Source organism: Pan troglodytes, chromosome 1 (assembly GCF_028858775.2).
Source record: "Pan troglodytes isolate AG18354 chromosome 1, NHGRI_mPanTro3-v2.0_pri, whole genome shotgun sequence".
Lineage (NCBI taxonomy): Eukaryota > Metazoa > Chordata > Mammalia > Primates > Hominidae > Pan > Pan troglodytes.
This window is the reverse complement of record NC_072398.2, coordinates 127,113,708-127,141,214: the sequence shown is the minus strand read 5'-3', so window position 1 is coordinate 127,141,214 and position 27,507 is coordinate 127,113,708. Positions and strand designations below refer to the sequence as shown.

General features: G+C 34.7%; 2 pseudogenes; one reads left to right on the top strand and one right to left on the bottom strand.

Annotated features, from left to right (window-relative positions):
• The window catches only part of LOC107967524 (THAP domain-containing protein 3-like), a 275,942-nt pseudogene that overhangs the window by 54,005 nt on the left and 194,430 nt on the right, over positions 1-27,507 (top strand).
• Positions 13,979-15,495, bottom strand: LOC107973622 (ferritin light chain-like; annotated as a pseudogene).

Below are 27,507 nucleotides of genomic sequence, written 5' to 3'. Positions count from 1 at the left end.
GACTGATTAATTTGTAAATGGATTCAACCATACTCTTTGGGTTTCAATTTTGTACAAAGCAATGCACACAAATACATATGTATCAACCAACAATTAGGATGTACATTTTGTGTCTTAAATATCCTGTCATTGATATTTGAGTGGAGTTTTATTGGGATCTAATTGTATCTACTTTCTGCAGGAGACAAATTAGTTCATACCTTATCTTGACTTATAGAGGAATTACTTTTTCAACAGTTTGGAGAGGTGTACAATTTACCATACCTTCTTACCTGTATTATCTTAGTTTTACGGTGAATAATAGCAACAAGATATTTTGATCAGAAAAATCCTGGTATTTACTACTGAAGTAGTGGTGAAATAAAATGACAAACATTCCTTATCTGATAAAAATATATGCAAACCAGCTTTTGTCTTAACCAGTAGAATAATAAGAAATAGATTAGTTCCCTTCTCCATTTTCTGTAGCCTTATATTTGTTTACCTACGCATGATGAAAAGCAGATTACTTTCTGATTACACTGAAGGGTTATTCATGTTATTTGGGGTATTATATTTTTAGGATTATGTATTATTACATTTTATTGTAAAAACATATGCTGTAGTCTTATGGAATAATAAAGTAATGACTATGTCATAAAGAAATAATGTAAACATAGACTTAATTTCTTGGCAATATTTTATAACAAGTATTTCTTATGGCTTACAGGAAAATTAGTAGTTTCTGCACTTAATTTATTGTTTAACTCATTATAATTTCAATTTATTTCCTAGCATCCCACTACCTAAATGGCTTTTAATAAAGTTGCTTATTATCTCAAGAGTCTCTTTTTTTCTCTGATTTTATTTTAGTTTTTACTGTTCAGAAAATCTGTCTGGCATTTTACACTTTACTACACAACTCATCCTTCTCAAGACTCTCTCCTTACCTGGCTTTCGGGCTTATGCCCCTCAGTCAAATTCTTTCTTCCGAAGAGGCAAGAATTGAGGTTGCTGCAGATCCATATGGATTCGTGGCCGGTAACAGAAATTTTTTCTGGTAGATTCTGGGAATATCTCTCTCTTTACACACACACCCACATAGTGCCTTTATCTCTCCAAATATCACTTGTTGCTGCTTCTTTATTAGATATGTTGAAACTTCTTGCTCCATTTTCTGTGTGTCTTAGTTTTTCTTTAGTATCCTTGATTATTTAAACTTTCTGTGCTACATTCTTAAAGATTTTCTCCGTTATATCTTGTAATCAATTAATTTTTCTTCAGCTATATCCAATTGTTAAATTCGCTTTTAGTTATAACTATTTATGTTGACATTTTTACTGATTTTTATTCCCCAGAGTTCCTATAGAAATTTGCTTTGTGTTTAGCTTCATAACTGTCCTTTCTTGTTTAAGAAATTCTTATTTTTACATACATTATTTCATCACTTTATACAATATCTATAAATACAGTTGCTTTATAGTTATTTTGGATTACTCTAATATTTTTTCCTTTTCTTTTGGCATTTTGTTCAGTATGTTGATTGTCTTTCTTGGAAGTATATGTTCTTTTAAATTTGGTATTTTATGTTGAAGAGCTAAACTCCTGACCAAGTTCCTCCCTTTATGGTAACTTACTGTTTGCTTAAATCCTGGTCCCTCAGAATGGATAGGTCTTTAGTTCAAAGTCTTCCTTGTGGCTATAGGTGCTGAATCTTTAGGTTCTGATCCCACGTGTTCATAGCTGCAAATTGGGAAGCACATTGAAGCTCTTTTTTTTAATAAATGAGCTTTTTTTAAAAAAATAAATGGATAACACAGTTCCAGCTTTAGACTTAATGAGTGGATCCTGATTGTAATTTTCTGCCAAATGCAAGACGCTTGTCTTCTCAGGTGGCCTTCGAACTCATGCCATTTGTCTCACATCAAATCACAAAATTCAGTACCTTCTCACCATCATGAGTTTAATTTGTATTTTTAATCAAGATATTTCTTTCTTATTTTCAAATATAGCTACATATTGTTAACCAACAGTACTGAAGTGCACTTGTGTACAACTGTAGTTTGTATACAATGAAATGTACTCATTTTAAAGGCACGCTTCATTGAGTGTTGACCAATGTATGCACAATCAAGGTATATAATAAAGGTATATAATAGCTCCATTACCACATCAAGTTTCTTTATGTTCATTTTCTTATTCTTTATATAATTTTAGAAACAATTTTAAACTTATAGAAAAATTGTAGCACAAATGACCTTTTTCCTAAACCATTTGAAAATAAGTTGTCAACCCGATGCTCCATTGCCCTGAATATAATTTGGATAATTCTTAAAAACAAACTTGTCTTCTTATATAACCGCAATTATGACTATCAAAATAAAGAAATTGACAGTCATACATTACTACATATAATCTTCAGACCTCATTCAAATTTTTCTATATTTTTTTAGTAATGTACCTTATGGCAAAATAATATTGTTCAAAATAATGTATTATATTTAGTTGACAGGTCTTTATAAGTCTCTTCCAGCCAGAACATTTCTGCAGTTTTACTTTCACTTCTATGACTGAAATTTAAAGATAACAGATCCATTATTTTGCAGAATGCCCTCAATTGTTTTTTGACTGATATTTTTTCATAACTAGATTTAGATTATGTTTCATTGGCAAGAGTATTAGACAAATAATATGTGTTCTTCTCATGGCTTTCTCCCAGTTGTGTACAGGTTCAGGTTACCTTTCTTATTACTGTGTTGTTTACTTTGATTCTTTCATTAAAAGTCATGTCTTAACAGCTTTCTCTCCTGTGAAGGGATTCTTTTGCCCTTTTTAATTATTGAATAATTTGTGTAGAGGTGCAGTACTTTGGAATAACTCAATATAATATTCAACTTTCAATATATTAATATATTTATATATTATTTCAGTGTGGATGCATGCATTATCGTTTTATTTAATGGATAACAACTTATTGTTAATTTTTATTTTGATACTGATATTTTCTTAGAGTTGGCCAGTGAGAGAGAGTTCCTTCAAGCTGGCTTCTATGTCCTCTGGACATGTTCCTATTCTTCCTTAAGCACTTCCTTGCTATCTGGCACAATAAATGTTCCAGGCTCATCTTCTAATTTCCCTGCTCCACCTGCAGATTTAGCCATTTCTCCAAGGACCCTTGGTTTCTTTTAGTGGATAATGATATTTATAATTCAGCATGTGGATACTAGGTGCGCTCATTACTATTGGGGTTTTATTGTGCCCAGATTCTCTCAGCGAATAGACATATACCATATATATCTATATATATACATATATAGATATATATACACACACCAAACACACACATATATACATATCTGTGTATATATGTGTGTGTTTATACATGTATATGTATGTCTATAGCCCACCCCAGGCTTTGCCCTCATGTTGGTGCCATACTTACTCCACTCAGATTCTGATAGCCCACATTAGGCTGCCCATTTACATGAACAGCCTCTTTGCAGCACTTATGCTGGACGCCTCACCCATGCCAGGCCCACAACCTGTGACGGTGCCTTCTCACTCTGCTCCAGCATGACTCTCAGTGTCAGATGCTCTTCCACACTTTCAAATGTTAGTCTTCATTTTGGTTATATTGCTCCTTCCTTCCTTTCCTTTTTCTTTTCAACCTCCTGTAGGATATTGTGTGATGAATTATTCATTGTTTATCTATATTTGTTTTCTTTCTTTACACTGGCTTCTGCTTTCTAACCTAAACTATCTGCCTGCACACTGCCTACTTTTCCTCATGCCACAACTTCATCATTTTCCTTCCTTTCACTTTTAGACATTTTAAGAAGTCTATGTTCTTTCTCTTCCCATTCTCAGCCAATCACTATCATCTTGCTTTGAGTCTCATTATTCTAGTAAAAATGATCTCTTTAATTGTAACAGTGACTTCACAAGTTAAAACAGCCTCCTGTTTCAGTTTTTAAGTTGCAATTTTTGGTATTCTCACATTATTTTTGAACAATGTCTAAAATGCAAAAAGATTCACTGAAAGAATTACTACTGCTCCTAAAATTCTAAGAAATTCAGGCCTACTGATAGAACAACTCAACAAAATTAAAGAAAAAATATTCTTAATAGTATAACAAAATTAAAATATCAGAACTTTCAAATAAATTAATTTATCTCTGTGCTTAATATTTTTCAAAATTTAAATGACATTATAAATGGAATGAAATTAAAATTACTCTATATCATATATTGTATAATGTTAGTAAGATCCCAGTAATACTTATTTCCAAACTACCCAACATTTAAGATATTATGTTACAATAGATTTTTAACTTTAACTTGTACACACACACATATATGTAAATATATATGTATATATATGTGTATATGTATATGTGGGTGTGTGTGTGTCTGTGTGTGTGTGTGTGTGTATATATATATATATATATATGTATGTATGTATTTAGAGACAAAGCCTTGCTCTGTTGCCCAGGCTGGAGTGCATGCAGTAGTGCAAAGATGGCTCACTGCAGCCTGACCTCCTGGACTCAGGTGATCCTCCTGCCTCAACCTTCTGAGTGGCAGGGACTACAGAGGTGTGCCATCATGCCCAGCTAATTTTTAAATTTTTTTATAGAGATGGGGTCTTGTTGTGTTGCCCAGGCTAGTCTTGAACTCCTAGTGTCAAATGATTCTCTTACCTTGGCCTCCTAAAGTGTTGGGATTACAGGTGTAAGCCATAGCACCAAGCTTTAAGTTTTGACAGCAATAAAATTCATTTTTATACTAAAATATAGATGAATAAATAGGTAACTTCTGTTTATAATAAGGTAAACCTCTTGTGTGATTTGAAAAGCTTTGAGAAAAAAGTCAATCATGGAATGGTTCGAGAAAAATATTTAAAAAGATGCAATATATATATAAACTTACATAAATTTGAGTGCCAAAACAAATCATCTTACCTTTATAAATTGATGGAAATGACATTATTTGGATGGGCTTTAAAGCACTTGAATTTATAAATATTTGGTGAGAATGCCTAATCACATTTATGTTTCCCTTGTTTAAAAGAATGATCACATGCTGGCAAAGGCTAAATATGGTCTGGTTACCTGATTTAGCATACAAATATTTGCCTGGGAGCAAGCCGTGTAACCATGCTTCATTGTAACTGGTAATTGGGTAGCTGGCAAAGGATAGATAACTCTGTGAGAAAAGGAAACACAAAAAGGAGTTCAGGCTGTTTATCCCAATCCCAAGATGCACATTCACAGGAAAATTGTGTACTTTATAACTACACTGGTAAGTTAAGGATTAATTTATTTTAACAAATATTTATTGAGCACCTACTATGTCACTGGGCTAGTTGCTAGAACAACAAAATTGAATAAAAGGCACAGTTGCCCTAAAGAATGGATCTTATAGTTTAGTGACTTTAGTGTTGAAAACTGATACACAAGCAGCACATTTCATTATAAGCTTTTAAGTGCTATGATAAGGATATGTTCAAGATGTTTTTCCACTGATTAAGAAGTCCCTGAGACAATGCCAGTCCTGAGGCTAAGATACTTTAATACACAAATCACTTTGTGTGATGATGTTTTTCTTTTGTCATCAGAAACTCCTGTAGAATGATTTAAGCTCTATGCCTTGTATATAAAGCTGCTCCTACAACTTGCTTATAAACTTGATTCTGAAAGTACGTATATGTAGTATGCGTCAAATGTAAATACACAATAAGGATTTAGTTATAGTTATTTGTTTTAAAATGTCTTTTCATCTTTTAAATGTTGCAGCAGATCAATTATGAAAGCACTGCTCAGTATTGATATGGCAGGTTACATGGCCTATGTTTGTTTGACTGCTCCCAGTAAATCACATTCTTACTCAGTTGGCAGTCTGAGAAGGGGTAGCCCAAGGATATCTCTGGTATTTTGACAAGTAGACTTTGCAATACACAGGAGGAACTGCTATTCCTCTGCTGGTGAAGAGAGGACAGCCCAGCTCCTTCTTAAATATGTATTTGTCTGGAGTATGAAAACCAAAGTCTTTTTTCTCTTCCTTGACTAGCCATCTTTCCCTTTCCTAACAAGTTCTCTGGAAGATTGAGAGACAATCTTCTGCAAGCAATTTTTATTTGCATTTGTCGTAATTCATATAGTTAAAAGATATGCATTCTTTCAAATTCATATATTTATTGAATTGTGTGTCTTTTGCTCACTTTTATCTTTTGGAGCTTTAATATTTTTCTGTTTGTACAAAATGTAACACTTTTATAACTTGATTGGAGTAGATTTTACATGTCATATTATGTGAGTACTCAATGATTTTTTAGTGAATTTATCAAGTTGTGCAAAATACTGGAAGTCAGTTTCAGAACATTTTCAGCACCCCATTAAGATCATTAATGTCCACTAACTGTTAATCTTCACCTTGCCATCTGTCCCCCATCTCGTCACCATAGAAAACTATTAATCTACTCTGTGTCTATAGATTTGTCTTTTCAGAATATTTTCTATAAATTAGAATCATGAAATATGTGGTGTTTTTTATCTGGCTTCTTGTACTTAGCATGTATCAGTAGTTCATTCTTTTTACCACTGAATAGTAATACATTGTAATGGTATTCCATTGATATGTATATCAATTCACCAGTTGATGGGCATTTAAGTTGTTTTCAATTTTTGGCTTAAGAAAAATGCTACTAAGAACATTCACATGCAAGTCTTTTTGTGGTTATGTAAGATTTAACATTTTTTGACATCATATTGTTGTCATCAGTTTAATATCATTTGAAATCAAAATCAAGTATGTTTTTTCTATTTATATGATTATTGTGAAGATAAAATGCAATATATGAAATTGAATTACTCTTTCTTTATCCACTTTTAAAGCTCTCCCTTGAGATTAATTATAAGTTAAAATGTAAAAACTTGTTTTTGATTGTTTATATTTTTCTTACTTATAATTTTCATTATTGTACTCTTACTCTGTCTTCTAGGAGATTTTCTATGTTGCCTTTTCTATAAATGTTTCTACTTTTTATACCAAAAATCTTGTCCCTTACTGTCTTATATATCTCACTAATTTAATAACAAGTCAATTTTGTTTTCCTAATAATTTTGCTTTATTTTACATATTTTAATTTTATTAGATCCAGATCCTTTTAATAATTCTACTTTCAGTTCATCCTGCCCTCTCTTTATGGCTCTCAGTTTCTTTTATTTTCCATCTTATTCATCTTTGAAAGTAAATATTGTCTCAGGTTTTAATCTTTTTAAAATTATTTATGCTTTCTGATTTAACACCCTAGCCCATCACTTACTCAGCTACTCAATACATAAGTTTTCTTGTACATAAAATTAAAAAAAAAAAATGTACCAAATTGGTTCATAGTCAAGAATAATGACAAATCAGTTTCCTAGTAGATGGATAGATAAATAGAATAAAACCTGGTACCCAAGAAATACACAAAGAAATATAATCTAACTAAATGTTGAGGGAGTCATCCTGAGCTTAAAATAACAAATAGTAAAAGAATGATTTAACATCACCCAGAATTTTAGATCTTACTAAAAAGGAAATTAATTATTTGAATACCTGAAGTATATCTGGGCTACATTAGGCTTCATAAATGTTTTAAGTTATTTAATCTGATTTAATAGTAACATGATTTACCTGAATGCAGTTCTTTCTCTCTTACCAACAGAAGTGAGGTTCAGGGCCAGGCGCGGTGGCTCACGCCTGTAATCCCAGCACTTTGGGAGGCCGAGGTGGGCGGATCACGAGGTCAGGAGATTGAGACCATCCTGGCTAACACAGTGAAACCCCATCTCTACTAAAAATACAAAAAAATTAGCCGGGCTTGGTGGCGGGCGCCTGTAGTCCCAGCTACTCGGGAGGCTGAGGCAGGAGAATGGCGTGTACCCAGGAGGCGGAGCTTGCAGTGAGCGGAGATCGTGCCACTGGACTCCAGCCTGGGTGACAGAGTGAGACTCCGTCTCAAAAAAAAAAAAAAAAAAAAAAAGTGAAGTTCAGAAAGATTAGGATTGTAGAGAATTCTGGTTCTTTTGGCTTTGCTTCTGTAACACTATGCACTTCTTTTGGTAGTTTTTATATTGGGCTGTGTAGTTGATTGTACAAGCCCTTAGATAGCATATATAAGTAAGAGCTGACTGTGGCCAATGGCTGGGTATATACTTGATCCTTGTTTACTAGCAGAAGCTCTCTGTTACCTCAGATAATGGGCTGATTCATGGAATGCACTGTGCTCTGGGCTCGCTGCTTAGTTGTGGTGTTGGAGGACAGGGGAGCCAGGAAGGGCAGGTCTGACCGAAGGTCCTCCATGGCAGGCACAAACACCAGTGCCAAGGGAGAATCCAGTGGGTGGTCACCAAACACCTAGAGCTTCCTCGGCTCTAAATTATCTGCTCAGGGATGGAGGGGAGCCTAAGCTCCTAATCTAGGAGAGTGGGTGCTCCAGATGCCTCGAGATCTGCTGGGGTGTGGAGCAGAGAGGGTTCCCTTGCTCAAAGATCTCCACACAGGACAGGTTGGGTGACTCAGGCTGTTGCACCAGGCAAGTAGGTGCTCCCAAAGCCTGGAGATTTGCCTGGACCTAGAGCAGAGAGAGTCCCACAATGACAGCAAAAAATTGACAAGCGGAGCCAAATTAAACAAGAGCTTCTGCATAGCAAAAAAAAAAAAAAAAAAATCTATCAACATAGTAATAGACAACTTATGGAATAAGATAAATATTAACAAGCTATACATCTGAAACAGGTCTAATATTCAGAATCTATAAGGAAATTAATCACACAAGCAAAAAACAAATAACCCCATTAAATATCCCCACAAATAACCCATTTAAAAAATGGGCAAGAGGCATGAACAGACACTTCTCAATAGAAGATATACAAGTGAGAAACAAACATGAGAAAATGCTCATCATCACTAACCATCAGACAAATACCAGTTAAAACCACAGTGAGATATTATCTCATACCAGTCCAAATGGCCATTATTAAAAAGTCATAAAACAACAGAAGCTGAAGCTGGAAAGGCTGCTGAGAAAATGGAATGCTTATATACTTTTGGGAATGTAAATTAATTCAGCTACTGTGGAAAGCAGTTTGGAGATTTATCAAAGAACTTAGAACCACCATTCGACCCAGAAATCCCATTACTGGGTATATATACAAAAGAAAACAAATTGTTCTACCAAAAAGACACATTTACTTGCATGTTCATCTTAGTGCTATTCACAATAGCAAAGACGTAAAATCAACCAAGATGCCCATCTACAGTAGAGTAAATAAAGAAAATGTGGTACATATACACAAAAGGATAGTGCACAGTCAAACAAAAGAATCAAATAATGTCCTTTGCAGCAACATAGACATAGCTGGAGGCCATTATCCTTAGTAGATTAATGGAGGAACAGAAAACCAAATACCATATGTTCTCACTTATAATTGGGAGCTAAACACTGGGTACTAATGGACATAAAGGTGGCAGCAATAGACACTAGGGACTACTAGAGGAGAGAGGTGGGAAGGGGGTAAAGGGGTGAAAAAACTCCTGAGCACTATGCTTAGTACTTGGGTGATGGGGTCATTTAGACTCAAAACCTCTGCATCAGGAAATATATACCTAGGTAACAATACAGGACATGTACTCCCTGAATCTAAAATAAAAATTGAATAAAAAATAAAGATTAAGAAATTTTCTGAAACTCACACAGCTATGAGAATTTATGTGTAGAACTGAATTATAACAAATTTGTTATAAATAAAAAATATGTTCTTTTTACTATACTACTTGCGCAGTGATTATAATAAGTGTTGTTAAAACTTTAATCAGCTCACATAATCTTGGGTTTTAATTTACTATTTCTTAAATTGTCTCTGGGAGAAAATAGATATTGTGAACTCCATTATGCCCTAAAAATTTGTAGAGCTATCTACATGTCCTTGCCATATGCTATTTCATGGATGCCATCCCAAAGCCTTTCTACTGCAAGCTCCACTGACTCATTCATTGCCTGAGAACTTTCTCTGTCTCAAAGGTCCTTACACAATTTAAAATTCCAAGGAATTAACTTCTTTGGGAGCATCCTTCAACTACTGAAGTTCTTGTGCTTCAGTGTGAAAACAGTGAAGGGTGCTCTTTAAAATCTCTCGAGATCCCTGGGTGCTTGAGCCCTAGATAAACACAGTAATAAATTATTCATAAACACTAATTAACATTCCATTTTATTGGCATTTTATCCTTCTTTGTTGCACTTTTCCTCTGCTCCATTGGTGCTTCCTGGGATCAGATCCTCTCCCAAAAAAACTATGTATATTCACGTCCATGTCTCAACATCAGCTTCTGAGGGAATGCAACTTAAAACAAAGGGATCCATTGTGAAAATATAAATTGTTTCAAAATTTATACAATTTATATCAATTCCTGGATGATGTATGAAGGATTATTAAGGTAATTTAATTATCTTTGATATTTAATATTTTATATTTGTATTGAATTAAGAATTGATTTGTGAGAAGAAAAATGACAATATTTCCTTGTCGTTTTTGATTTCATTTTCTTTTAATTGGACCATATGCAGCCATATAAAACTAATTATTCTTTCAATTATTCAAGCATTTAATTTCTAGTAACCAAATATGTAAATAATTAGGTATAGTTTTCAGTATACTGAATATTTCACATTAATCTAAATATCTGTTATAATAAATACCTAGTCTATTAATACTCATTCCCTTTGATAAATATCATTAGAAAAAATTTGCTGTAGAACATTATATTTGAATATATTTATTTAACAGTGATGTTAGCATTATTATAATTTTATTGCCAGTTATTAAAATATGTCCATGTGTTTATACTAAGCATATGTTTTTCTATTATGAATATCTTTCCTTTTCTTATAGAAATGATAAAGAATCCCTTGGATATCAGATCTCATACATTTAAATATGTAAAGATTACAATTTGATTCCAGGAGTTGGAGTTAAACATTTGTCTAATTGTGTTTTTGCATATTTTTGGAGAAAATCACTCTGATCATCCTGAGATTGTTAGAAATATAGAAATTATAAGTAGATACCAGACATAAAAACTGAATAAACTAGAACTGCACGCTGTACTGTTTGTTCTTAGAAGTGTTTCATTTCTGCTGCTGTGGTTATCTTTTTCAGAGGTTGCTCAAATTCCATGAGGACTTCTTTTGGATAGCTTACCACAAAGATTACATTCTCTTTGGAGTTCAGATACCATACATCAAAACACTGGAGCTTTTGCAAGTTTTCTCTCAACAGGGGAAATATATCCCCTGCAAACTAAAGGCAAAGTCAAAAGAGCAGTAAACAACTTTCTAACTTTCTTCTCTTGGCTTCCTTCATTAAAAAATATAACTACACTATGCTCTCCTTATAGTATGCTTCATTATTCACACTAAATCAATGACAAGAATGTTGTTAAGTATGTAATTACAATAGGCACATTCTTATATTTGCTTGCTTCTTCTTGGTTTATGGCTTGCTTAAATATAAGCAAGAAATAATCTTGTTTTTGAAACAAATATTTTCTAAGTTTAATTATTGCATGTTTCAAAGTAGACAAATATCAGCCTTTCTGGAATAATATAATGGAAGGATATAAACAAAAGCAAATCACATGTTTACTTTAGCTAATTGTTCTGTATCCTCTTATGTTATATTTTACCTTCTCTTGAAAATAGGGAACATTCAAGTTCTAGAATTGATTTATAACCATGAATGATTATAACAAGTGACTGTCCTCCCCTTGAGTTTTATTGCACATACCCAGTTTGAAAGACTTACAGTGATGTTTCCCAGTATAACTGTATTTTATCAAGTTCTTTGATTTCCAGTTATGATCTTGGTTTTTTATCTAATTTTTAATTTTGTTATATAAATTTATAACTCATATTTCCATAATAAGCATGCCTGCTTATTTCCCAATGTCCTTTATCCTGTTAATTGCTTTTAATCTTAAATTCCACCTTGTCTTATATTAATACCACTATACTTGCTTGTCATTTGTTTGCATACACCTGTTATCTCTTTGTTCATCTTTTAATTTTAACCTTTAATTCTTACCATGTTTAGGGTGTCTTTATTGTAAAGATCCTTTAGAATTTTTTTTAACCTTAAACTGATTTCTGTGTTTTAATTGAAGAATTCAATCCACTAACATTATATGTAATTAATGATATACTAAATTTTTATTTTACTTCATATTTATTACTTATTTTATTGTTTTCTTTTTATCACTTCATTCATGTTTGCTTCTGTGTTCAAAGTCTTCTTCATTACTCTTTCTTTTCCTTGGTAGATGGAAATACTGTACATTTCCATTTATTAACACTTATACTCACTTTTCCTGATGTCATAATCAAGCACTATGCCCCAAATGTTTTCCCATGACAGATGCTCAAATTCCCCCAAACACAAATAAGATGGAGCTTTCCAGTATTCTAATTTCCAGTACTCTCATTCCCCATTCTCTTTCTTCATTTTGAAGATACCATAGTAATTTATTTCTTCCCTTCCTTTCTTCGCTTTCTCACTCTCATTGTTTTGCTTTTGTGAAGATAGTCTAGCACTAATTCCTCTTAACGATAGATCCCTTCTATTTTAAAAGTTCTTCTTTAGCTTTTCTACTTCTCATTTCTATGCATTTCTTTAGCTTTTCTACTTCTCATTTCTATGCAGTCTATATTTGTCCATAAGCATATCTCACAAGGTTTATTGCTCACTTCTTTCCTCTAGTTATTTCCTCATCTTAAAATCCACATTATTTTTCATTTGATGTTTGCTTAGAATCTTTTTTCAGATGTTTGTTTCAAGTTTGGAGTATGATGACAATATATACTCTAGGAATTCTTTCATGGCTTCAAATATTTTTCTTTTTCTCTGGCAGATAAATAATATATTTGGGTTGAAATCTTTCCCTGCCAGTAATATATCAATACTGTTCAACTGTTTTCTAGCTTCCAGTGCTGCAAAAGGAGATGCACTTTGCCAGTCTGAATATATATGTATGTATATATATATACATATATATATATTTCCTAGGTAAAATTTTTGTTTTCTCTCTAGAAGCTCATGATATTTCCTTTCAACCTAACACATGTTATTATGATTTTCATTATTGTGTATCTAGCCGAGAACTTAGGTCGATTTTTGATCTACAAACTGACGTATCTTTGATCAATTTTTATTTCTATTATTTGTTTAACTATTGCCTCGCCATTTATTATTATTATTATTATACTTTGAGTTTTAGGGTACATGTGTACAATGTGCAGGTTTGTTACGTATGTATACATGTGCCATGTTGGTGTGCTGCACCCATTAACTCGTCATTTAGCATTAGGTATATCTCCTAATGCTATCCCTCCCGCCTCCCCCTACCCCACAACAGGCCCCACTGTGTGATGTTCCCCTTCCTGTGTCCATGTGTTCTCATTGCTCAATTCCCACCTATGAGTGAGAACATGTGGTGTTTGGTTTTTTGTCCTTGTGATAGTTTGCTGAGAATGATGGTTTCCAGCTTCATCCATGTCCCTACAAAGGACATGAACTCATCATTTTTTATGGCTGCATAGTATTCCATGGTGTATATGTGCCACATTTTCTTAATCCAGAAAATGTGGCACATATACGCCATTTTTACTAGCACATTTTTTTTTCATTTGTGCTACTTCTGAAACTTTTATAGTTCATGTTTTAGCGCTCCTGAATCTATACTCTAGTCCAGTCTCTTGATTTTTGTATTATGATTTCTCTATTTTTGCACTGTGTTTTTCTTTTCTTTTCTGCTTCAAAAAACTTTATTTCCACTTGTTCCGAGAATTGGGAGAATGCTCCAGGGTAGTTCAAAAAGCTGTCTAGTGGCTGCAGGGAGGCTTAGGCAGAAGCCCTGTTGCTCTACGAGGGGCCCTTCAGAAGTCGCTGGGGGCAGTAGGCTCCTAGTCGTGCTTGAGAGTGAGCCTTTCGAAGACATATTCACCCGGCCTAGCCTCTGGGCTAGGCAGCCTATGGAGATTGGTCAGGTGGTCACTCATCTTCTTGAGGAGTTTCTCTTCCTCATCTAGGAAGTGACTCTCCAGGGAGCAAGAGAGATGGGATTATGTGTGAGTAGAACTGAGGGTATGAAGATCCGAAAGGGCCTGATTTAGTTTTTTCTCCAGGCTATGGTGGCTTCCGTCGCGTCCAGGGTTTTATCCGTACTCATCTTGAGCCGGCATCTGGATGTCATGGAAGAGAGCGCAGCTGCCATGTTGGCTTTGCATTTTCAGGAAACGCTCTGTGCCCTGGCGCTTCTCCTCAGCCAATTCGCCAAAGTGACCCATGCCTTCCAGAGACACATTATCATGGTGGGAATAGAAGCCCAGACAGAGGCAGATGTGGGAGGCCCGCAGGTACAAATTGACCAGGCGGTTGATGGTAGCCTCACCCTCCGTGGAATAATTTTGATGAATCTGGGAGCTCATGGTTGGTTGGCAAGAAGGAGCTAACCACAAAAACGGTGCTGGCTGGTCCCAGAAGCAGAAGATGGCCAAGAAGATGGTCCCGGAGATTGCAAGTGGAGAGGAGATCCCAAGGTGGTCAGAGGCTGGAAGAAAGAGAGTCCCTGGATCAGTTCCGTCCAAACACTGTTGAAGCAAGACACAGATCTCTGGGCCCTCTGAATGGGCTGCCAATGTATTTCTTTCTTTTTTGAGACAGAGTCTCGCTCTGTCACCCAGGCTGGAGTGCAGTGACTTCCGCATCCCGGGTTCAAGCAATTCTTTCTCAGCCTCCCGAGTAGCTGGGATTACTGGCACACGCCACTAGGCCCAGCTAATTTTGTATTTTTAATAGAGACGGGGTTTCACCATGTTTGCCAGGCTGGTCTCAAACTCCTGACCTCAGGTAATCCACCCACCTCAGCCTCCCGAAGTGCTGGGATTACAAAGGCTTGAGTCACTGCGCCCGGTCGATATTTCTTACCCTGGATCTTGTGGGTCACTAGTCTGTTTCACCAGTGACTATCCTCTCCTTAAGTTTATCTCTTAAGACTTTATGTGAAAAAAAAAAAATCATAGGTTTCTCAATCACCAAATATCTTATATGTGGGTGTGTATGTGTGATGTACTTCAATATCTTTAAACTCTTCTGGTAGCCACATTCTTTAGCACTTCTGCTTCTCTGAATGTGTTTTATTATTGTCCTGCCAACTCTTTTTTGATTTGGCTGCTGAGTACCTTTGAAGAGCTATTACTTTTGTTATTGTTTTCACTTGTTTGTCTGAAGTCTAGTTGTTGGAGGTTAAAACAAGCAAACAAAACAATCCCATAAATGGATTTATGTTGTATAATATAAATAGTCTGTCAGTCATATGATAAAGCACTTGGGGAAAACCTTCAAATTCTTCAGCCTCCTGAACTTACCAAGCCTCCAGAGCAGGAAAGGTCTGGCCACTTATTCTGCTTCCTCTTGACATTTTGGGGGACAATGACAGCAAGCCCACTTATGAGGAACCTGATATCACCCTTTTCTTGGTGAATCCCCTAATCTCTGCCAAGATTTTCTGCAATTCCAATATGCCCTATCCCTTACTCCTTGGTATTGACACTGCTCTCTGTGTTCTCAATACTTGGCCAGTCTCTGGGGAAGAAAGTTCAGTGCCACTTCTCCCTTTCACTGTATGTTGAAACCGCAACAGAGTTCCTGGCCTCGTTTGAAAAATGTCTACCTAAAAGATCCAGAAGTTGGTCCCGTGTGTCTTCAAAACTAACAGTTTAAAGCTTTAGTATTTTTGCCTCGATGCACGTATAATCAGAATAATTTTTATTAACTGGATTCTACTGATAAAGTGATTTTCCACATGTGGTTTTAATGATCATATAGTTTCATATCCTTAGAAAAGAAATTTTAAAGCCACTAATAAAAGATGAATGGATATGGAAAAAAGGGTCTGTTAATGGGTGAATGGATAAAGAAAATATGGTATATATACACAATAGAATTTTGTTCAGCCTTTTAAAAAAGGGAAATCTTGGCCAGGCACAGTGGCTCACACCTGAAATCTCACCACTTTGGGAGGCTGAGGCAGACAGATCTCTTGAGCCCAGGACTTCAAGATCAACCTGGGTAAGGTGGTGAAACCCTGTCTCTACAAAACAGTACAAAAACTAGCCAGGCATGAAGGTATGGACCTGTAGTCCCAGCTACTGGGGATTGGGGGTTGGGGCTCAAGTGGGAAGTTTGCTTAAGCAAAGGAGGTCGAGGCTGCAGTGAGCTGAGATCATGTCATTGCACTCCAGACTGGGAAACAGAGAGACAGAAACCCTGTCAAAAAAAAAAAAAAAAAAAAAAAAAAAAAAAAAAAAAAGGGAAATCTTTCTGCCATTTGCAAGCAACAACATTAATGAACCTGGAGAACATTATACAAAGTGAAATAAGACAGACACAGAATGACAAATGTTGCATTGAACTTCTTGTATGTAGAATCTAAAAATTCAAACTCATCAAAGCAGAGAGAATGGTGGGTCATGGTGGGGGCAATATTGGTCAGAAGGTACAAACTCACAGTTATAAGATGAGTAAGTTCTACTGTATCGTTTAATTGTAATTTGATAATAGAGCATATTTTAAGAGTTCTCACTGGCTGGGCATGGTGGCTCACACCTGTAATCCCAGCACTTTGGGAGGCTGAGACAGGCAGATCACTTGAGGTCAGGAGTTCAAGACCAGCCTGGCCAACATGGTGAAACCCCATCTCTACTAAAAATACAAAAAATTAGCCGGGCCTGGTGATGCACACCTTTAGTCCCAGCTACTCAGGAGGCTGAGGCAGGAGAATCACTTGAACCTGGGAGGCAGAGTTTGCAGTGACCCAAGATGGCACCACTGAACTCCAGCCTGGGCAACAGAGTGAGATTCCGGTAAAAAAAAAAAAAAAAAAAAAAAAAGAAAAAAAAAATTCTCATCATAGGCATAAATACACAAAAAAATGTAACTATGGATATGTTCATTTATACAATGGTGGTAATCATTATGTGATGTAAACATATATCATCATGTTGTAGACCTTGAATATATACAATCTTTGTCAGTCAATTTTTAATTAATAATAAGAAAAAAAATAAGATGGATGCAAAGTACCCATGGTCAGGGATGTTACTGCAAGTTGCACTCTCCCTCATAACATGTTCTAATAAGTATTGTAATAAAAGGTTTCAGAAGAACTCCTTAGTAGTTGGGATGAAGTTAAATATATCTACCCAAAAGAAGACGATGTGGCAATGGTAAATAAGAGGTCTTATCAGCACATTATTTGAATTATGAGATAGATCTGATGTAAATAAAGAGTTACAAGTGCCCTCTTTTTTGTCTTACATAGATGAAAGCAACATACATTACTTTAAATGCCAACCTGCTCCTGGAGACACATGCTTCCTGAAAACGAGATTACTTAATGAAGTACTTGGCTACTCCATTCATGACAAGTGCATTTGAAAATGTTGTAAAATAGCCGTAGATTACAGACCTAATCACACACATGGCTATTAATGCAATGAGACATGACAGAGCATGAAATGTGCAATATTCATTCACATTGGGAGCTAAGTACTATCAGTGCATCCATGTGTGAATTAATACAGTATAACACACTCGTGGCCATGGAATGTCACACAGTGATGATGATTGGGCTTGTAAAATGCCTTAATCAAATATTATTTGAAAAGAACAAGTATATGCTGTCACATTGATGACAAGGTTTAAAAGCGTTGAGCTAAATACATTATGCTTCACTATAGTCAATAGTCCATTAATCCCATCAATTGTGTAATTATTTTGAATTGCTTTATTTGAACTATATTTCACTTCTGAAGTCTTATATGAATAGTAGGACATTGGAAAAGTAAATTAAAGTCAGCAGCATATCTTTATAACTTCATATCCAGAAATGTAAGCACAGTAAAAATATGAATGTGATTATATTCACTTTTATGTATTCAGGGACACAGACGTACTCTACTGGTAATTTTGCCTGTCTGTCCCTCTTATATTTGTCCCTTCTTTTTCTTTAATAGCTACGTCCCCACAATCTGTGTATAAGTGTTTCAGTCATTTCCATATGTAAAATTTACCTTCTTAGATCCTGCATGCCTCTCCTTCTGTTCACAGGAAATATTCTCACAGTTTCCATTAACTGTTACCACTTCTATACTTTTACTCCATTATCAACTGACAAAAATCAGCTGCTTTCCTACCAGCCCTATTCCCATCTCAAACCCCAATCTTAAGCTATAATTAGTCAATAATTCTCAATTAATTATTACAAAGACCATTTTCAATTCCATGAGTCTTGCTTGATCTTTCTTGTGTTTGACAATTTCTATCACTCCCTTCCTGATTTTCATTACATTACATTTAATAGGTTCCCTTCAATATCTTTGGTGATTTCCTCTCAGCATTCTTCTCTTCCTCTTCATATTCTGAAACTATTCTTATTTCCTAAGATTGTATTCTTGTCCTTTTTATTATTTTTAGATCTTACTCTGCACTCACCTGAGAAATTTTTTCACACTCTGAGTTTCCAGTGCTCATAATTGAAGTGTCACCACTAGCTTACACTTTTCTGAGCTGTAATCCCATATATATCTACTGCCTACAATATTCCTCCACTTATAGAATCCTCAAAGTCAACATGGCCCAAATAATCTTCCCATTTATCATCCTGCTTGTTTTCCAATAATCCCTATTTTGTGAATGGTTTCATCATTAGCTCATTTATCTAAACATGATATGTAAAAGTTGTTCTGGCTTCCCATTTTCTCTACCTTCTGAATTATACATGTGTCTCTATTGATTACTTACTAAACAATGGGAATATTATTAGTGGATTTATGCTTGTACTCATCAATACATGATTTTTTATTAGCTCAGGATGTCATAAATTGGTCCTTCATATTCTCAGAAGTATCTTTGCAGTAGTTTTTCTTTCAGTATTTTAATGTATTTTTAAGATTTTGTGAGACTCAGTATATCAAATTAATGTATTGCTCTATTTAAGGACTTTCATATTGCTTTCTTCTATAGTATAGATATATGCTTTGTGTTTAAAACATAAACGAGACAGAGGTGGAGCAAAATGGCAGAATATAAGGATTCACCAATTGTTCCCACAACAAAGGCACTAATTTAACAACTATCTATATAGGAAAAAAAAAAACACCTTTCTAAGAACTAAAATCAGATGAACACTCACTGATAGTACTTCGTTTTAACTACATATCACCAAAAGATGCACTGAAGAGGTAGAAAAGACAGTCTTGAATGGCAGGCGATCAAAAGAGTCTCAATACTGTAATCCAGATAATTATCCTGAGTCTTCCCCAAGACCTTCAAGGTGCTACCTACAAGTCTGCAAGGATCACAGCGTTACTGGGCTTGGTGTGCCCTATAAAGTAGATACAGTTTAGGTCACAACACCCAAGTCCTTTCAAATATCTGGAAAGCCTTCCTAAGAAGGAAGGCTACAAATAAGCCCAGACAGTGAAGGCTACAATAAGTAGATAACTCTTCAATGCCCAGAAACTGAAGAACATGTGTTACTATCAATGCTATACATGAAAACATGACCTCACCAAATGAGATAAATAAGGCTCCAGGGACCAATCCTGGAGAAATAGACATATATGACCATTCAGACAGAGAATTCAAAATAGCAGTCTTCAGGAAATTCAAAGAAATTCAAGATAACACAGAGGAATTCAGAATTCTCTCAGATAAATTTAACAAAGAGATAGAAATAATTAATAAGAATCAATAAATTCTGCAACTGAACAATGCAACTGGCATACTGAAGAATGTACCAGAGTCCTTTGATAGCAGAATTGATCAAGCAAAAATAAGAATTAGTAAGCTTGAAGACAGGCTATTTGAAAATACAGTCAGAGTAGACAAAATTTTTAAAAAATGACAAATAATGAAGCACACCTATGGGATCTAGAAGATTACCTCAAAAGGGCAAATCTAAGAGTTATTGGCCTTAAAGAAGATATAGATAAAGAGATAGGAGAAAAAAGTTTATTCAAAGGGATGTAACAGAGAACTTCCCAAACCTAGAAAAAGATATCAATAAAATAAGAAGACTATAGAACACCAAAAAGATTTAATTCTAAGAAGATTATCTCAAGGTATTTAATAATCCAACTCCTAATGGTCAAAGATAAAGAAAAGATCCTAAAAGCAGCAAGAGAAAAGAAAGAAATAACATACAATGGAGCTCTAATATGCCTGACAGCTGACTTTTCAGTGGAAACCTTACAGGCCTGGAGAGAGTTGCATGACATATTTCAAGTGTTGAAAGAAAGAAAAAAAATAACCTAGAATAGTATATCCAGCAAAAATATCCTTCAAATGTGAAGAAGAAATAAAAACTTTCCCAGACAAACAAAAGCTGAGGGATTTCATCAACACCAGACTTGTCATACAAGAAATGCTGAAGTAAACACTTCAATCAGAAAGAAAAGGATATTGATGAGAGATAAGTAGTCACTTCAAAGTGCAAAACTCACTGGTAACAGTAAGTAGAGAAACACAGAATGTTCTAAAACTGTGACTGTGGTGTGTAAACTACTTTTATCCTAAGTAGAAAGACTAAGTGATTATTATTCGAAATAATAACTACAACAACTTTTCAAGACATAGAACAATAAGGTAAGTACAATAAGATATAAATAAGTTAAAAAGAAGGGGTACAAAGTTAAGGCATATAATTTTATTAGTTTCATTTTTTTATTTTTTTATTGTTGTTTACACAGTGTTAAGTTGCTATCAGGTTAAAATAATGGGTTGTAAGATAGTATTTGCAAACCTCATGATAAGTTCAAACCAAAAAACACACCACAGATACACAAAAAATTGGAAAAGCAGGAAACTAAATCATATTACCAGAGAAAATTACCTGAACTAAAAGAAGACAAACAAAAGAAAGAAAGAAAGAAAGAAAAAGGAGAAAGAAAGAAAGAACCACAAAACTAGCAGAAAACAAATAACAAAATAGAAAGAGTACATCCTTACTCGTTAATAATAACACTGATTATCAATGGATTAAACTCTCCAATCAAAAGACAGAGTAGCTAAATGGATTAATTTAAAAAAGAGACCCATTGATATGCTGCCTATAAGAAAGACACCTCACCTACAAAGATACAAACATAGACTGAAAATAAAGAGATGGAAAGAGATATTCCATGCCAACAGAAACCAAAAAAATAGGCCTGTCTACACTTATATCAGACAAATAGATTACAAGAAAAAACTATAAGAAGAAAGCAAAAAGGTCACTATAGGTTTGGTTTTTTCCAAATATAAGATCATATCATCTGCAAACAAGGGAAATGTGACTTTTTAAATTCCAGTTTGGATGCCCTTTATTTATGTATCTTGTCTGATTACTCTAGCTAGGACTTCCAGTAATATGTTAAATAACAGTGGTACAAACGGGCATCCTTTTTGTGTTTCAGACCTCAGAAGAAAGGCTTTCAGTTTGTCCCCATTTAGTCTGATACTAGTTGAGTGTCTGCCATATATAGCTTTTATTATGTGAAGTATGTCCTTCTATCTATCCCAGTGAAAAAGGGGTTAATTCAACAACAAGATACAGCAATGTTGGAGCACCCAGACATATAAAGGAAACATTATTAGAGCTAAAGAGAGAGAGAGGCCCCAATACAATAATAGTTGGAGGCTGTTTCTTCCAGACAGAAAATCAACAAAGAAATGTTTGTCTTAATCTACACTATAGACCAAACGGATCTAGTAGATATTAATAGAACATGTCATCCAATGGCTGCAGAAATTCAAAGGATTATTAGTGGCTACTCTGAGCAACTATATGCCAATAAATTGGAAAACCTAGAAGAAATGGGCAAGTTCCTAGACACATACAGTCTACTAATATTAAAGCAGGAAGAAATCCAAAACCTGAACAGACCAATAACAAGTAATGAGATTGAAGCCATAATAAAATGTCTCACAGAAAAATATATTTCTGGACCTGATGGCTTCACTGCTGAATTCTACCAAACATTTAAAAAAGAATAACAATTCTATTTAAACTATTCCAAAAAAAAAAAAAAAAGAGAGAGACGGAGAGAATACGTCCAAATTCCTTCGTGTAGCTAGTATTACCCTGAAACCAAAGCCAGAGAAAGACATCAGAAAAAGAAAACTACAGGCCAGTATCTCTGATGACTACTGATACAAAAATCCTCAACAAACTGAATTCAACAGTATGTTAAAAAGATCATTCATCATGGCCAAATGGATTTATCCCTGTGATGCAAGGATGATTCACCAAATGCAAATCATTCAAAGTGATACATCATATCAATAGAATGAAGGATAAAAACCATATGATTATTTCAATTGATGCTGAACAAGCATTTGAGAAAATTCAACATCACTTTATGATAAAAATCATCAAAAAACTTGGGATAGAAGGACGTACTTCAACATAATAAAAGCTATATATGACAGACCCTCAGCTAGTATCAGACTGAATGGGGACAAACTGAAAACCTTTCCTCTGAGTTCTGAAACACAACAAGGATGCTCACTCGTACCACTGTTATTCATCATATTACTGGAAGTCCTAGCTAGAGTAATCAGACAAGATAAATAAATAAAGGACATCCAAATTGTAATGGAAGAAGTCAAATTTCCCTTGTTTGCAGATGATATGATCTTATATTTGGAAAAACCTAAAGTCTTCACACCTCAAATTATGAAAACTATTACAAGAAATCATTGGGGAAAATCTCCAAGACATTGGTCTGGACAAAAATGTATTGAGTAATATCCCACAAGCACAGGTAACCAAAGCAAAAATGGACAAATAGGATCACATCAAGTTAAAAGCTTCTATGCAGCAAAGGAAACAATTAACAAAGTGAAGAGACAACCAGCAGAATGGGAGAAAATATTTTCAGACTACCCATCTGACAAGGGCTTAATAACCAGAATATATAAGGAACTCAACTTGATAGGAAAAAACCTAATAATCCAATCCAAAAAATGGGCAAAAGATTTGAATAGACATTTCTATAAAGAAGACATACAAATGGCAAACAGGCATATGAAAATGTGCTCAATATCATTGATTATCAGAGAAGTACAAATCAAAAATTCAATGAGATATCATCTCATCCCATTTAAAATGGCTTTATCCAAAAGACAGGCAGTAACAAATGCTGACAAGGATATGCAGAACAGGGAACTCTCACATGCTGTTGGTGGGAATGCAAATTAGTACAATCGCTATGAAGAACAGTTTGGAGGTTCCTCAAAAAACTAGAAATAGAGCTATCATATAATTCAGCAATCCTACTGCTGGGTGTATACCCCCCAAAAAAGGAAATCAGAAAATTGAAGAGATTTCTGCACTCCCATGTTTGTTGCAGCACTATTCATATTAGTCAAGATTTGGAAGCAGCCTAAGTGTCTATCAACAGATGAATGGATAAACAAAATGTGGCATGGAGTACTATTCAACCTTATAAAAGAATGAGATCCAGTCATTTGCAATAACATGGATGGAACCAGAGGTCATTATGTTAAGTGAAATAAGTCAGGCACAGCAAGACAAACATCACATGTTCTCACTTATTTGTGAGATCTAAAAATCAAAAAAATTGAAATCATGGACATAGAGTGTCAAAGGATGATTACAAGAGGCTGAGAATGATAGTGGGAGGCTGTGGGGGGAGGAGGGAATAGCTAATGGGTGCTAAAAATTAGAAAGAATGAATAATATCTAGTATTTGATTACATAACAGGGTGACTATAGTCAATAATAAATTAATTATACATTTTAAAATAACAAAAATAGTTTAATTGGATTATTTTGAACATAGAGGATAAATGCTTGAGGTGTTGAATATCCCATTCTCCATGATGTAATTATTTCACATTGCATGACTGTATCAAACATCTCATATACCCTACACACACACACACACATACACATATATATATATACACATATATATACACACACACACACACATATATATATATATATATACACACACATACTATGTACCCATGAAAATTCTAAAAAATAAAATTCTCTGGTTAAATAAATAACATAAAACACAATCAGAAGGTTTGGGTTACGTCAGCTTTGCTGAGTTTATTGTCATTATGGCAAGTTGTATTGAGGAAGAAAATCACCAAAAATATAAAATGGAAAGAAATGTCAATTATAAAAGATTAATTTTCAAACTAAAAGTAATGCAATTATAAGATGGAACTATAATTTATAATTAGTGTTCCTAAAAATTAATGAATCTTCCCAAAAATTAGCATGAGTCAAATGTAAACACAAAGATAGGCTCTCATTTATTGTTTTTTCATAACAATAGAACTTAAAATAATACTATTTTTCTAATGTTATATAACAAATTACTAAAACTTAGCAGTTTAAAAGAATACCCAGTTATTATCACACTTTTTTGTTGGTCAGAAGTGCAAGTGGGCTTACCTGGGTTCTCTTTTCTAAGTGCTATAAGACTGAAATCAAAGTGTCCACTAGGGTGGGCCATTATCTGGAGGCCTGAGTTCGAAGCTTATATACTTCTAAGCTTATACGTGTCATTGGCAGAAGTCATTTTCTTGTGGTATAGAACTGAGGACTCATTCTGTGGTTAGCTGTCAGCCAGGCTACACCATACCTCTGAAAGGCACCTCCCTTTCATCTCACATGGCCTCTTCAATCTTCAAAGTAGCAGTGGCTCATTGAGTCCTTCTCATGCTTTGATTCTCTCTGACTTCTTCTTCTGGTACCAGACTGAGAAACTCTTCTATTAAGGGGATTCAAGTTTCACTTCCATTTAGTGCCACTAACTGTAAATTTTTATTAACAGGTGCCTCACATTGGCTGAGGCTATTAACAAATGTCTGCTTTTGATAGCGTGGGCCCCTGAGAACATCTCCTGGGCTGCAAAGAGCGACTCAATCTTCTGGACCTGTAAAATTACATCTTAGCTTCTGGACATTTACATCCAATGTGAAAGGCAGGGTGGTCTTTATACCTCCTTGGGAATTTGCCAGGCTGTATGCCAGATGTAAATAGGCAGAGCATCAGAAAATTGTCTCATAGTTCTGGGACAGCTAAACAGGGCTGGATAAGAGGGAGAACTGTGAGAGGCAGCTATGTTGGCCCTCACCCTCACATGAGATCGTTCAGAGTGTGTGGGCAAAATGGGGAAGTCTACAGGGTAGTGAAGGCAGCTACTGAAAATGGAACAATTAGGGAGTAAAACTACTGAGCAAGGAAATGTTTTTTTTTTTTTTTAATTTAAGAAGTGTAATATTATCTGCTTTTTCTGCAATGTGGGAAGAGTTTGAATCTCTGAACCAGTTTGTGGCACTCTTCTAATCAAAAAGTAAGCAGAGTAAGATCTTTGTTGTTACCACTGTGGGAATAAAAATAAGAGGCTCTGCATGAGGGACATAGACAATGAATCTGTAGAATCAATCACATATGGAGAAAAGCCAAGTCTGGATAAAAAGAAATGGGCAGTACATGTTATAGTGGATATAGAGTGAGTGAGTCTCTCTGAAAATGCAAGTAACAAACAGTCTGACTCTATTTTGAGCAAGCAGTTAAGTGGAACTAAGAATTTTCAGTTAAATATAGAAACCAGAATTACTGATATATTTCTTTCCACTTTCCTACTATGGAATATTATTAAGCTGAAAAAAAGACATTCAAAATATCTTGACAATATAAAATAAAAGATTAAGATTTAATAAATATATTCTTCAAGTTCATCTAGCTAGAAGTATTTAAAAATTATTAAGCTGAATAAAGAGATCTAGAATCTTAACAATATAAAATAAAAAATTAAGATTTAGTAGGTAGAGATATTCTTCAAGTTTATCTAGCTAAAATTTTCCAAAAATTCATAGGAGAAAGAAATTGAAGATAGAGCACAAGAATTTTGGTTTTAATCTGTAGTTTTTGTGAGATTTTTGTGTTTAATGAAGTTAACCATAAAATGACAATAGCATGAGTTGGTCATTCTCAGTTTGACTAAAGCACCCATGTATGTCCCAACATAAAACAAAGCTAATTGAGAAAGTCAAAGCCATCCTGGAATGATCCTTATGCATTTATGTCTGATCCATGATCTGGTGTTGAAGGAAGCACTTAAGATCGCTGCAATGTGTGTCCCCTCCTGGTCAGCTAATTTCAGGGGAGACTATTGGGGTAAGTAATAATTTGCTTCATATTTTTGTTTATTTCATTCACCAACAAAGGATATAAACCTCCTATGTCCACACCAGGGTTCAGTAAGAAGAAAGAACCCATACCGGTTATTTGAACAATGAAATTTTAATATGAACAATTATTAACTAGGTACAAAATTCATAATGAGACAACTGAAATATAAGAAGAGAAAAGAAAAGTAGCTACCGTAGGAACAGTTATCAATCTTAGAGATGTGGGAACAAAGAGAAGGGATTCAAATTACTCTTGGTAATTTAAATCAATTTCCTCATTGTTAAAATGAGGCTGTTTGACTAAATTATGCCTAATATTCTATGGCTATTATTCTTTACAGTCTGTGCTCTAAAATCCTGTGACTTCATAAATCATGCTCAATTAACCCCTGTGTGATTTTTAAAAAAGGTGAGAGTAGTGTTTATATTTCACTTCTTCTGAAGGGCTGGCATATTAGTAGAATGTCACCTGAACCCCCAAATTATAATGACCCAACCAATATTTAAGGTCATTTTTTGCTCACTTAACAGCCATGAAAATATGTCCCTGGTCATTGAGGGATTCACCTCTACTTACTGACTGAGGGACACAAGTCTTCCCAGCAATGGCTCCCCTATTCCCCCAGTCATTATGCTCATCTGCACCAAGCTGAGAGGGGAAAGCACATGTAGAATGTATACACTGGAGGTTTTGATGGTTATATGCGAAAGAGGTATTTATAATTTCTACTCACATTCTACTGGATAAAACTCAATCACTGTCAAGCCTAACAGAAACAAAGGAAGAAAAATTTAGCAGAGCTATGCTCCCAATAGAAAAGAAACATATTTGGTAATCAGTTAACCGTCTCTGCTACTGCTAGTTTTATGTAAACATTTTAGAGTGTAAAATTTCTGAGATAAACAGCTTAATTAGCCCTATTGTGTGTGCATGTTTTTCCAAAAGCATATCCAAATTATGATCTTATTTATTGAATTGATTGTTATCCATTTTACTTTAACAATTTTATTTAGATGTCTATATTTTATTTTAAAATGTAGTACTATACATTAATTTTTCTTTTATTTGTGTTCCAAAGTAAAGTGATTTTTGTGCAAGTTACCACATTATATAGAAATACTCTGCTTGTGCATTTATTTGTCTCTCCCACTGAAATTTAAGCCATCATGGGCAGGGACTGTATCTTTTTTATCTTTTGCTTCCTTATCA